Genomic DNA, 12,880 nt, shown 5'->3' with positions numbered 1-12,880 from the left:
GCTGGTCTCCTGTTTTAGAGGACCGGCTTATGCACTTGGCCCCTTACTAATTATCCCTCCCAGTATCTCAGCCTGATAACTGTTGCATTTGGAAACAAATGGCACATTTTTCCTACATCTGCTCCAAATTTGCATTTCAGAAATTAGAGAACTTAGTTATGCGGTATTACATGGCAATCCGGGCCGGGCCTCGGAGTATGGAAGTGATTGGATATTCCGCCCAAAATAAGAGGAGTTTCGAGCTCTTTCCAGGAAATTGAGTGGAACACCCAAACTAACATCCAATATTAAATATTATATTTGTATAGTTGTTCTGTAGAGTTCCCTGGCATCCAACATCTGGGAGTGAAATTTATAAATGGAGAAACTGAATACCTGTTAGAATGATGCTCGTCAGAGCTAAGAAATTAAAATATTACTGTATATACTCCAAGTCAGGCCGCTTATAAAGGTAGAGCTATTAAAATATGATTAGCCAAACCGTACTTTGTCTCAAAAATGTCATACACCATTAAAGCTGAGAAGACTTTGATGCAGATACCCCTGGCAGAGGCTTTGCCCCGTCAGCAGCAATGTGCTCGGGAAGGTTTACTGCAAATATACAGTCTCTCTGAGTGAGGGGAGAGTGCGGGGGCTGCCTGGGGCAGCAGGACTCCCTGTGGCTGCTGGGAGAACCAGCACCTGGGGACTTTGGACCGGCGGGACAGCGGCAGGACTGGCTGCAAAATTTGAGGAAGCACCAAAAATCTTGGTAATTGAGATGAGTTAATATTTTAGTATAATACTTAAAAACAAAAAGAAGTGACTGCCTGCTGCCTGGCCTGTTTTTGTAAATAAAGTTTTATTGGAACCAGGGCCGAGATGAGGGTGTGGCGAGCGAGGCAGTGTTGTGCAAGCTCAGGATCAGAGTCCTTCCTTACTTGAAGGAAGGAATGTTTTGATGTTTTGTTTGGTGTTTTGTTCATTGTGGATTTTTTGTATTAATTTTGAGTCTTTTGGTGTCCGTTTAAATTTCGTGCCTGAGGTAATTGTCCCGTTTGCCTCACCCTAGCCCCGGCCCTGGCCAGGGGAGTAGTTTTGGGTAATGCGCTCCCACCCCTATTTTCCAGCTAAGGTCCGTGGTTCTCAAGCTTGTTCCTCTGAGGCACACTGGCCCCCCCGCCCCCACCTTGGAGCACGTGGAGGCTCCTGCAGCTCCTAGAAATGGACACCGACCACCCTCCATGTCCCCCTGCTGGACGGAGCAGAGCTGGGGCCTCCCCGCACTGCCCTTCTCACTGTAGGAACATGAGCTTCCGTGTGCGCAGGGCAGGGGTGCTGGCCTCTGGCCACATTCAGACTCCCCATGAGGTGACCGTGCTCGGAATCCCTCCGAATCACACAGTGGGCATGGAGGGCACACGAAGCCCTGGACTCGCACCACAGGGTGCCCTCACTCTCAAGGAGAACCCGGCCCCATCCCAAAGGCCTCCTGTCCCCATTTGACCCAAGCTTGACTGAGCCTGTCATTGGCTTGACTGCTGTGAACTTTTCAGAGAGGAAACCACTGAAACCATGGTGCCCCTACCTGAACCCCTCCCCAACTCCCCAGGGGCAGCTCGGCGGCCCGAATTTCCACCCCCAAACCGTGGCCTTGGCAGTGGTGGTGTGCAGCCAATGGGGGTTCTGGGAGGTTCCCAACGGACTTGGGAATGACCTAGGCTGACCCCGCAGGGTGGGAGAGGGTGTCCTAGACCTGGTGGGCAGCAGCCCACGGCGCCGCCATTATTGGCTCCGTGCGCGGGGACAAGTCCCATTACTGCTCCGTGAGCCTGTTTCCTCGTGTGAACTCAGTGGGTGATAATAAACTGGCCTAACCTACGTCCCTGGATTTGAGCTTCTTAAACCCGAAGTCAAACTGGTAAAGGTGCCCCGGTTCTGAAGGACTATACACAGATCAGAAATCAATGTTCCCTTACAGACGTGGGGTCCCCCCAACCATGAAGACTGACGAAGGGCTGAGTTGAGCTTACCCAGGACCGGCTAAGGGAAGGATGGATGGGCCGTGGCTGATGAACAGCATCTGGGCAGATGGTCACCTAAAGAGTGGGTAGATTTAGAGTCATCAAAGAAAACCGTATCTGGGGACATCAGGCAAGACATTGTTATTCTGTGGGGTTGATTTTTCCTTCAAACCACTGAGGCCTGGAATGGGCCCAGATATAATAGAATTGACCATACTGCCCACTTAGGACACAGACCACGCAGCCTCAGAAAGGGCCTAGGAGATCTATAAACTGAAACGACACCCCCTCCCCAGCCTGTCATCTGTTTGGCTTGGCAGAGACGGGAGCTCATGCTGGGCGTTATTATTATTAGTATGGTTTTTGCAGTGACTCACCTCCCACATCTGAGCTCTCCCTGCGCTGCCTGCGAAGGAAACCTCTCTGACGTCTGTGTCGCCACCAAGATTCGTCAGGGTGGTTGGGGCCCTCGGGCCTGCTGGGGCCACCGTCCGGGCTCAGGCCACATGGAGGGCTGACCAGTCATCATCCTCGGGGGTCTTGACCTTTTGTGTAGGGCTCATGGTGTCGGCATCAGTGGTGCATTTTGCTCGGCACTGTAATCAAGCTGTGGAGGGGACTGAAGTCAGGCAGAGCTGACCATTTGCCCAGACCATGCCCTCACTCAGCAGCAAGCCTGGGGAGGATAAGAGGTTGAGTTAACCTCAAACATCGGGCAAAACCAGGCGGCAGCAAGTGTGGGACAAGGCAGCCTAGGCTCAGATCCAAGCTCTGACGCAGACCTGCTGGGAGTCCTTGGACGTTAGTTAAAAGAACTCGCAACGTGCCTCATTTCCCCATCTATTAGATGGGAATCCTAACCATGACACCACATACTGTTGTTTTCAATATAAATGGATTCAGCCATGCAGCAGTCAGTGCCCAGGAAGTTATCAGGTCCATCTGTCCATCCCTCTGTCCACTCCACAGTCCATGTTTTTTATTATTATTATTATTATTATTATTATTATTATTATTATTGTTTATGAGCGTCAGGCTTCACTTCTGGGGCCAATTGATTGAACCCGAATGCCTCTGTTTAAGGTTTTAACAATGCACGTGTGGAGCCCCTTACGGAAATGCAACTGGCCCTTCATAACCTGCTGGGCAGAGTCAGAATCTAGAAATTTCTAGGTGGATAAAAAGGAGAAGGAGGGACCACCGGGCTCTCCAGGGAGAGGGAGCTGCAGGAGCAGAGGTGCCCCCATGAAGGACTGGACTTGTTGAGGGCAGAGGCTGAATGCCACCCCCCGCCCACCCCTCTGCAGAGCGTGGCCCAAAGCTGCTCCTCGGCGCCCTGCGGCCAGGCAGTTGCAAAGCTGTCCCACGGGCACCGTCTGTCCTTGGCACCTTCCTGGTGCTGCTGTGGAGGGTCGAGCCGAGCTCCACTCACCAGGGCCCAAAGGGCCTTTGGGAAAATTAGCCTTTGCTCTTTGTGAAACAGCCGGCTTGGGGAGGCGGGACTTGTGTTCCCCAACCTGTGTTATGGAAAAGTTCAGACAGAGAGAAAAGTGGAAAGGAGTATACAGCCGTATCCCTCCTCACCTAGATTCTCTGCTTTATACCATACAATCCTTGCTTCATCTGGTACCTGTCGATCTGTCCATCCCTCTGTCCACCCCTCAATACATCAATCTTCATTTTATTTTATTTTTTTATGCAGACATCAGATTGCTTCACCTCTGAGGCCAACTTATTTTACCCGAAGGCCTCTGTTTAAGGTTTTAATAAAGCACAGTGGAGCCCCTACAGAAATGCAACCGGCTCTTCCAGGATTTAGCTCTCTTTCATACACACATGTGCATCTGGGTGGTAGGGCGGTTACTCCGGGCATCAAATCTGCCAGGTACTGCCAGTACCTCTGACCATCTCTACCTTCCTCTCTCCTCTAAGATTAAAACTGCATTATTTCCTGAAGCACACACACAGAAAAATGAAAAATTCTGAGCAGGCTTCCTCCCCTTACATCATTAATCTGTCCATACACCTATTCATCCACAAATCCGCCCACCCACCCACCCATCCATCCATACGCCCATCCATCCATCTGTCCATCCATCCATCCATACATCCGTCTATCCACCCATCTATCCATCCACCATCCACCCATCCATCCACCCATCCATCCGTGCATTTGCTCATCTACCTACCATCCATCTACCCACCCACCCATCCATCCATCCGCACATTTACCCAGAGCATCATCATCAGTTTCCACGTGCCCCTCATTTAATCTCCATACTGCTCTCCCAGACAGGTACTATTATTACCTTCTTTGGACACGTGAGGAAACTGAGGCACAGCGACTTGTCCAAGGTCACAGAGCTCCCACAGGCAGCACTAGGATTTGACCCCAGGCCTGTGGACCCCCCACGCCAGTGCCTGGGGCTGTCTGGCTTCTCCCCCCGTAGCTACCTGGCACTTCCAAATGGTCAAGAATGGAAGTGGGTGATACCTCCCTCATTTGTATAACTGTGACCTCAGATGTGACATCATTGCCCCCCGAGATTTTAGGCAACCCCCAAAGCTTGGGAGTTTCCTCCTGGGAAGCTGGGGCTTGGCCTCGCCCCCGTCCAGAATCCAGGAAGTGTCAGTTGGAGACTGGATTCGGGGCCTCTTCCTGGAAGGAGCACGTCCCATCCAGCAGAGTCTCGTGCAGTCGTGTCTGGGGACAAAACCGCATTTCCTGTGTTTACAAAGCCATCATGTGGGATGAGCAAAGACCCAGGTCACCTGGCCCCGGCACATTCCGAGAGGACCAGCCTCCCCAGGAAGTAGGTTGGGTGAGGGTGGAGGGCAGGGGGAAGGTGCTGGGCAGACCGAGCGGAGGCACCTCGGGACCTGGTGTGTCCATCTGAGACAATGGAAGGCAGGTAGAGAGCCCTGCCACTCCCCGCTCCTTTAGGGAGGTGAGGAGGGTGCCTGCCCTGCGGCAGCATTGAGTCCAGCTGGAGTCTGGCCCTCGGGGCCCAGACACTCTGTCATGAGAGAGAGGCCAACAGGACCATCCGTGTCATTGCCAAGAAACACGCCTATCTGCCACTGTTGTTTGAGTGACTTCTCAGGCCCAGCACTGGGCACCGTCCATCTCTCACTGAGGCAGGGCTCCCATCATCCCCACTGCACGGACAGGGAAACAGGCTGGCAGAGTTGACTTTTCCCAACTCACCTGGCAGCGGGGTGAGGGGTGGAGCCTGGACCCAAACCAGGGACCGTCTGAATCCAGACATCTCAACCGCTAGGTCACAGGCCAGGCCATGAATCCTATCTACAGGCAGGGAAACTGAGGCTGGAGAGTGTGAGCGGCCTGCCCAGCTCCCATCTGAGTGGGCGGCAAGGGGTGGGGCTTACTCATCCACGAGGATGGTTTTGCACCTTTCACCTTCCCCCCGAAAGAACAGATAAAACGTTGAACCAAGCGACTGCCCTGCATCCTCTTTAGCTGATGTCAGTGGTTAGCACCTCTCTTCTGTCCGCTCCCATGAGCCGGGCCTACCCAGGCTGGTCCGTGCCAGTGAGCTCTGGGTTCCTGGATCAGGGCGTCCGTGGTATCCAGAGGAGCGCAGAGGCGGAGGGCTGGTCCCTTCCCACCTGAGGCCATGCAGGTGTGTGACCGCCTGCTCTGAGGACCCAGCGGCTGTGTCTTCTGTCCTCCCTTCACCGTGGCCTCCCCCACGCAGGGCTTCCCCAGGCCCCGTCTCCATGGTAACCAGGGTGGGTGCCTGGACCATGCTGGAATCCCCTAGGTGTGTGTTGCTGCCTTGCTCTGTGCTTCCCACTAAAACCAGTGGGAGGTCAGGGTGTCTTCATGCCAAAAGGCGAAGAAATAAAGGTAAATAACAGACAATAGAAACGTCCATTGAAAACATACTCGGGAAAAATCACTTTATAAGCTCAATAAGGGCTGGTTCGCCTATTTCACAGATGGGGCCACTGGGGCTCATGGATGTTGGTTAACTTGCCCAAAGCTTCCAGAGGTGAGTAGAGTCTTCAGCTCTCCTGAGAGTCTGCCTCTGCACTCTCCTGGGCCCCCACAAGCCATACTCATGGTCTGGACCCTCTCACCCACTGTGGCTATCTCCCACCAAGGCCAGTGCTTCAGGCATTAGCCGTGGATCTGCGGGGTGCCTTTAGGGTGCACACATGGACATGGGGGTCCTGAGCTGCGTCACACTGGCCCTCTGGTTTAACCAAAGCCCATGAAAAGCCTCAGAACACAGCCAGACCCTTTCGAGTGTCTGGGCAAGACGGAAGCAACTCCAGGACAGAGGAGGGGAGGAATTGCTGAGCTCACCCGTCCACCCGCTCTGGTCTCTGCAGGAGTTGCCCAGAGCCTGTTGGTGGGAAGACCTGCCCGGCGCTCCTTGGCCCCAGGCTGCTGGCCCTGTGTCTGTGTGGTAGGGCTGACAGACCTTGGCCTGATGATCTGGAACATCAGCAGCACCAGAGGGCATCGGGGAACAGAAGCCCAGGCCTGCCGCCACCCCTGCCTCTTGCCCCTGGAGTTTCATGAGGGCTGGGGTGGTGTCGGAGGATTCGATTTCTAACAAGTTCCCAGGGGATGCTGTTGCTGTAGGGCTGGGGGCCAGACCTTGAGAACCACCCACTGGTGACTTGCCCACCAGTCTCTCTTAATGGTGCTTTGAGCCACACAGTCCTGCCTCTGGGCACACAGCATACGTGGGCGCCCAGTCATTGTGACAAACAAAACCATTTCTGAATGGGGCAGCCACCTAAGGCCCCGTGAGAACCTAGCCAAGGCTCCCAGCCTTCATTTGGGCTGAGCTCCAGCCGACAGCCAGCACCAGTTCGCCAGCCGTGTGCTGCACCATCTTGGAAGTGGGTCCTTCAGCTTGCAGGGAAGCCGCTTCAGCTGATGCCCACTGGAGCAAAGACTAGTTCTTCTTCCTCGCTGAGCCCTACCCTCTGGCGCTGCTGATGTTCCAGATCATCAGGCCAAGGCCTGTCAGCCCTACCGTCAGCTTCTCGTCTGTGAAATGGGCCTGATATCGCTACTTCAGATGAGGCCATGTGTGTAGGGTACCCCACATGCGCTCTAGGTCAGGTTAGGGCATGGATGTCATTGGCGTTATAGTGGCCTGTTGAGCAAACGGGCTCTCCCTCTTGTGCATGCAACATGCTGGCCCCCCACCACGAGTTCCTGGCTCAGTTTCTGTCATCATAAAAGATTGTCTTTCCGTGAGCAAGCCTCTACTCATGGCAGCTTGTCAAGAAATTCCCCCCAAGCCCTGCCTCCACTCCCTCTCGCCTCCTCTTTGAGAGCCAATGGAAATGGTCATCAAAGCAGGGCGCATACAGGCGTCAGGGCTGCCAAGTCGGCCCTGGTCCCCGTCGCCAGGCCCTGTGCCCTGGATGGCCTGGCAGAGAGGTTGGGCGCAGGTCCTGGCCGCTGCCCAGATGTCGCGTGGGGGACGTGTCTGCAGGCGGGGGGTCGGGGGGGGAGGGCCAGGCGGGAGGACAGTGGCCCATGAATAATCCCTGACCTTTCCTCTCTGTGTTTGGGTGAACATAAGCCTGTTTACAATAAACCCAGGGGAGATTTTTCATCCTTCCAAATGGAACAAGGGTTATGTAAGCAGAGAGACCTTGAGCTCGGCAAACACCTGCTCCAGGGGGCCAGAGGGAGGGAGAGCAGGAGAAATGGAGCCCTCGGTTGACTCAGGACCATGTTCAAGATGACACGGGCTTCATTAAGCTGGGAGGCTGCTGGGAAGGGCAGAGGTGCTTCCGGGGGCTTAGCAGACCAGGCCGTACGCGAGGGGCCCCCTCTACTGCACCCGCACACGTCGGGACGCGCACACGGCCTCACACCCGAGGTGGCTGCTCGTCCCTGGATTTTATTTAAAACGACCCTGGGTGTCCTCTCTCTTTGCAAACGGGCCTACATATATTCTAGTTACAGTGAGCAGGAAACAGGAAAGCCACGCAAAGAAAAACGGAAGAGCAGCTCGTCGTGCATTAGTTTTTGTCTTTCTGCTTTACACCATCCTTGGTCACGTCTAGGGGGCCACTCAAGCCAGGAATGTTCACTTGAAGAGGCCAGTCTTCTGCCTTTGGGTTTGGTGCCTTGTGTTACGTAAGATAAACTGTTCCAGAAAGTTAAGGTCAGCAATCCCGGTCTGTGGCTGGTCCGTGGGATTATTTGTCAAAGTTCTAGGCTGTTGGCAACCTGTACCCATTAACGATTTGGGTAAGTCTGGCTTAACCCAACTTGGGTGGGTGACTCTGTCCTCACCATTTCCCAAGTAGGGGTGCAGGCATGGAAGTGGAGAGCAACCTCGACCTCTAGCTTAAACCACGCCACGTCAGAAAGAAGGAAGGGTGGCCTCTTATGATGTGTCCAGACATCCCCAGCTCATTTTCATGTTCTCCATTAGGCATTTGGGGGATTGTATGTTCCAAAATAGCTGCAGCGAGATCTCCCGTCCCACATGCTCTTCTTATAAAGGCCCACCCCAGAGGCGGGGGTCTATGTCCCCTCCGCCAGTATCTCAGTGGGCCCATGACGACGGCAGAAGTGGAGCGTGTGACTACCGAGACTGGACCCTAAGAGGAGACCCAGCTTCTATGGGGTTCTGTTGGGACATTCATTGTGGGAACCTGGCCACCACGATGTGGGGAAGCCCAAGAGGCCGACACCAAGAGGCCCGCATGGAGAGGAACCCAGGCTCACTGCCTCCAGCCAGCTGAGCTCCCAGTTGACGGCCAGCACCAACTGGCCAGCCATGTGGTGCGCCATCTTGGCAGTGGGTCCTTCGGCAGCCAGTCAAGCCGCCCCAGCTGATGCCCAGCGGAGCAGAGAGGAGCCTTCAAGTCCTGCCCAAAATACAGATTTGTGAGCTAAATACCTGAGTGTTGTGTTAAGACGCTAAGTGTTGGGGTGGTTGTTACACATAGCACAGGCATTTCCAATGAAGGAGTAAAAGCCACACCAGCTGCCATTCGGGGAGCACTCCCTCCCTGCCAGTCACGTGACGCAGGCCTGGTGTGCATGGTCCCCAAAGGGCCGGTGCTGGGTTGGCCCCTTCTTTACAGAAGGAGAAAGCTGGGACTCAGACAAGTCAAGCCACTTGCCCAAGAGCGTGTGGCCAGGAAGCGGAGAGCTGGGTCGCTAACCCAGGGTGTCTGACTCCGAAGCCAGCCGGCCTCCTCGCTCTAGCAGCCACTGCCGAGGTTAGTGGCCTGCGGTTCCAAACTCCCCTAAACCTCAGCCCAGCACGCAGGCCCCCTTCCGTGTGGCTCCCACTGCCTTTCAGACGTTTCCCAAGGTGTCTGCCACTTTCTCAGCAGTCCAGCCCCATGCCCCGAGATCCCCCGACAGGCCCCACTCAGGCCTCTCTCCCAACCGTTGCTTCTACTGTGTCTTCAGCTGGGAGTGACCTCTCGTGGTGGAAAAACTGCCCATCCAACGAGGCCTGTTTCACAGGTCAACTGACTTGAAAGCTCCTTCTCATGTGAGAAGTGGACACCACCTCACAGAGCTCCAGACCGGAGCAGATCCTAGGCAGCGACCTCTGGGTGAACACCCCTGATTTTAACCTGCCTGAGGGTCCGAGGATCGCTGCCCACTCTGATTTCCTTGCACTGACGCAGCGTCCTCTGAGCGCAGGGCACGTGTATTCCTCACGGCTGTGCCGTCAGCCCCGCGACCAGCACATACATACGTGTGCACTGAGAGCTGCCCAGGCGAGCTGCTCGCGGGGCTGGGCTTCACCATGCCCCAGCGCTGACAGGAGGCCCACACTGAGTGCCATGGCCGTCTGCTGGTCCCCCAAAACAGCAATTGCCCCTTCTTTCAGTTGATAGGACGCTCCCCCACCCCGGGCTTAACTGGGCCCACAACCACCCAGAGTAAAGACGAGTTCACAGCCTCCTTTGCAGCTAGGAATGTCCCTGTGACAAAGGGTCCTGAGGGAACCCTTCTTCTGGAGGGGTGCACTGCTCCCCGGGTGCTGGAGCAGCTGGTGGAGAACTCGGCTTGCAGCTGAGTTCTTCTTTGGGCACAGCTGTGGGCTGGAGGGATCCGCCTCAACCCACCGTGTGCCCCTTCCCGAGGGCAGCCCCTATCCAATGACTGATCCGCCCAAGGACTGCACAAAGTCGGTGCCCTGGCCTCAATTCAGGACGGCCCAAGCTCCAGAACTCCCCGTGGGATCTGCTGAGACCTCAGTTGTGGCTGCATCCAGGCCCAAGTGCTCCATCCCCACCAGGTGGATCCCAACAGGGCATCCCCAGCCAGCCTCCCACATGAGATCTCTGTCTCAGACTCTGCTCTCCGAGGACCCCACCTAAGTCCTTCTCTTCCTTTGTCCTGTTTCCTGGATGTGAATGGGATGGCTGGAGATTAAGCTGCCATCTTGGAGAGCAGAGTACATGGGGAGCACTGAGTGGTGAGCTGGAAGGACCTGGATCCCTGAGGACTTTGTGGAGCAGAGGGTCAGCCCAGCCTCAAACCGCCTCTCTCCAGGTCTTTATAGAAGAGAAACTTCTATACAATTGTTTGAGGCTTTTCTATCACACACACTACTCCCAGCTAATACGGGGTCTTGTTTGATTTTCACAATCACCCTGGTAACTAATCTTGTCTTCACTTTAAAGAGGTGGAATCTGAGGCTCAGAGAAATTAAGTCACTTGCCCGAGGCTGCACAGCTGGGAAGGGGGACCTGCACCCAGCCGTGTCTTCTGACCGCACTGCATCCCTCACTGTCACTGCCACTTTGGCACATGTGTCACCCCCTCCCCACTCCTGCACCTTGGTAGCTTGGCTTGTAACATCACTAGCTTTCTGTCAGTTGGGGCGACTCCCTTTGCACCACCTCCCCGGAGCCATTACCGAGGGTGATGAATCGTTGCTCAGAGTCAGCTCAGGGCAACCTTGACTCACCAGGGCGAGAGGGGAGGGCTTTCAGCTGGAACGTTCTCCTCCCCACACGGGAGCATATTTCAACCTGACGGGAGACTGTCTCAGAGTGAAGTGTCCTGGGGTTACTCTTCATTCTCCCGGCATCGTGAGGCCCCACGTTCCTCCACTGTTCTGGCTGACTCCCAAGCACCTGAAGGGATTCAACTCAGACGTGCCTTCCTCCAGGAAGCCCTCCTGATTTACTCCAGTCTGCTCCGGCTGTGTGCACCCCAGCAGAGCCTCACCCCAGCCCTGTCCTTATTAATAGACAGTGAACCCATTGGGCTGAGCTGTGTTGTTCCTCCTCGTGTCCCCAGCCTCCTGCAAGGCGCACAGGACGCAGGGAACCTGTGTCCTAAATGCTTGTGAAGGAAGAGGGAGGGACAGTTAGAGCCCAGGAGCTCGGCCCCGCCACACCCCGGCCACAGTGGATCACAGGCCTGGGTCTCAGCCTGGCCCCTGGAGGAAGAGAGCCGTCCAGGAGCGTGGAGACCCAGGTGCTAGTTCCAGCGTTTCCAGGAACCTGTGGAAAATAAGAACTCAGGTGTAAGGAGAACATTTCTTGCTGTTCTAGAAAGCCCTCACCTCACCCTCACGACCACTGAGAAGGAAGGGATGGTTATTAGCCTATGGTTACGGCAGATGGTTGAGGAGTAGAGGCTGTGGGGGGGGGGACCGAGGGCGTCGTCACCTCCTCCCCCTCAGGGTCCGAGTCTCCCCACCCGCCCACTGCAGCTTGGTTCCACAGTCCTGCTTCCTGACTCAGCTCTGACCTGCGATCCTCTGTCTGCCGAGCTGGAGCCAGCTGCCCGGGCCTGCTTCTCGCCGCACCCGGGGCAGACAGCACTCGAAGCAGCGGGTTTGGAAGGCCAAGGGCCTTCCCCCATCCAGCCGACGTCACACGCAGTGCCGAGGTCCCCCGACCAGCCCACAGAAGCTGGGTTCACACGCCAGGCTCCGTAGCCCCTCTCTGTGTCCTAAAGGCCCTCCGAGTCCAAAAAGGAAAACCGGGAGCTGGAAAGGGCTTGACACCTGGGACGCTCTCCTCCCAGGCTGCTGCAGCCCCACACCTGGGATTCAGGTGCTGCCTCCTCCCTCCCCACTGAGAGGATGGGGGATCTCTTCTCCTTCCCTCTTCTGTCTACCGCTATGGAGGCACAGGCGGGAGGCACGGGAGGACCCTTGAGCTGTGCAGTGCAGGTGCTGAGTTGGGTGTGGGTTCGGATCTCAATGTCAACCTGTCTAAAGTGGAGGCAAATGGCAGCAGAGGGTAATGCTGGTCTTTGCCCATTGGGAGAACACTGAGAACAGAAAGTCTAGTACCATCAAGGGCCGTCATTTATTGAAGGCATCCCATAAGTTGGGCACTGTGCTGAGCACATTCTGTGCCTGAGCTCACCTAACCTTCACAACCACACAGTGACGTAGGTGAAATTTTCATACCCATTTGACAGGTGGGGAAACTGAGGTTTGGTAAGCTGAAGTGACTGCCGTGAATCACACACCCAATAAACAGGGCAGCCAGGACCAGAAGCCATGGGGTGAAACCTCAGAGCCCCAGCTTCTCCCACCTTTAAAAAAATTTCAATATAAAATAAACTGAAAAAAAGAAATATATATGTTTTTCTAAAAGAATATGAAAGGTTATGCATCTCCCTCCCCCTGCAGACCCTGTGTTTCTCTAGAACCTTCCCTTTGACAACCATCGTTATGTTTCTTGGTTATCTTTCCAGAAATATTTTATTTGTTTATGAGCAAAAGTACTTTTTACCATAGGAGTGCACAGGACATGGTGATCTGCACCTTGCTTACTTACTTATCTCCTGGTGACTGCGCCATGCCATTGCACAATGAACATGGTACATTTCCTTCCTGCCAGGCACTCACGCATATATTAGAGGACTCTCCAAACTG

The sequence above is a fragment of the Diceros bicornis genome, chromosome 32 (genome assembly GCF_020826845.1).
Source record: "Diceros bicornis minor isolate mBicDic1 chromosome 32, mDicBic1.mat.cur, whole genome shotgun sequence".
Classification (NCBI taxonomy): Eukaryota; Metazoa; Chordata; class Mammalia; order Perissodactyla; family Rhinocerotidae; genus Diceros; species Diceros bicornis.
Note: the sequence above shows the minus strand (reverse complement) of the source record.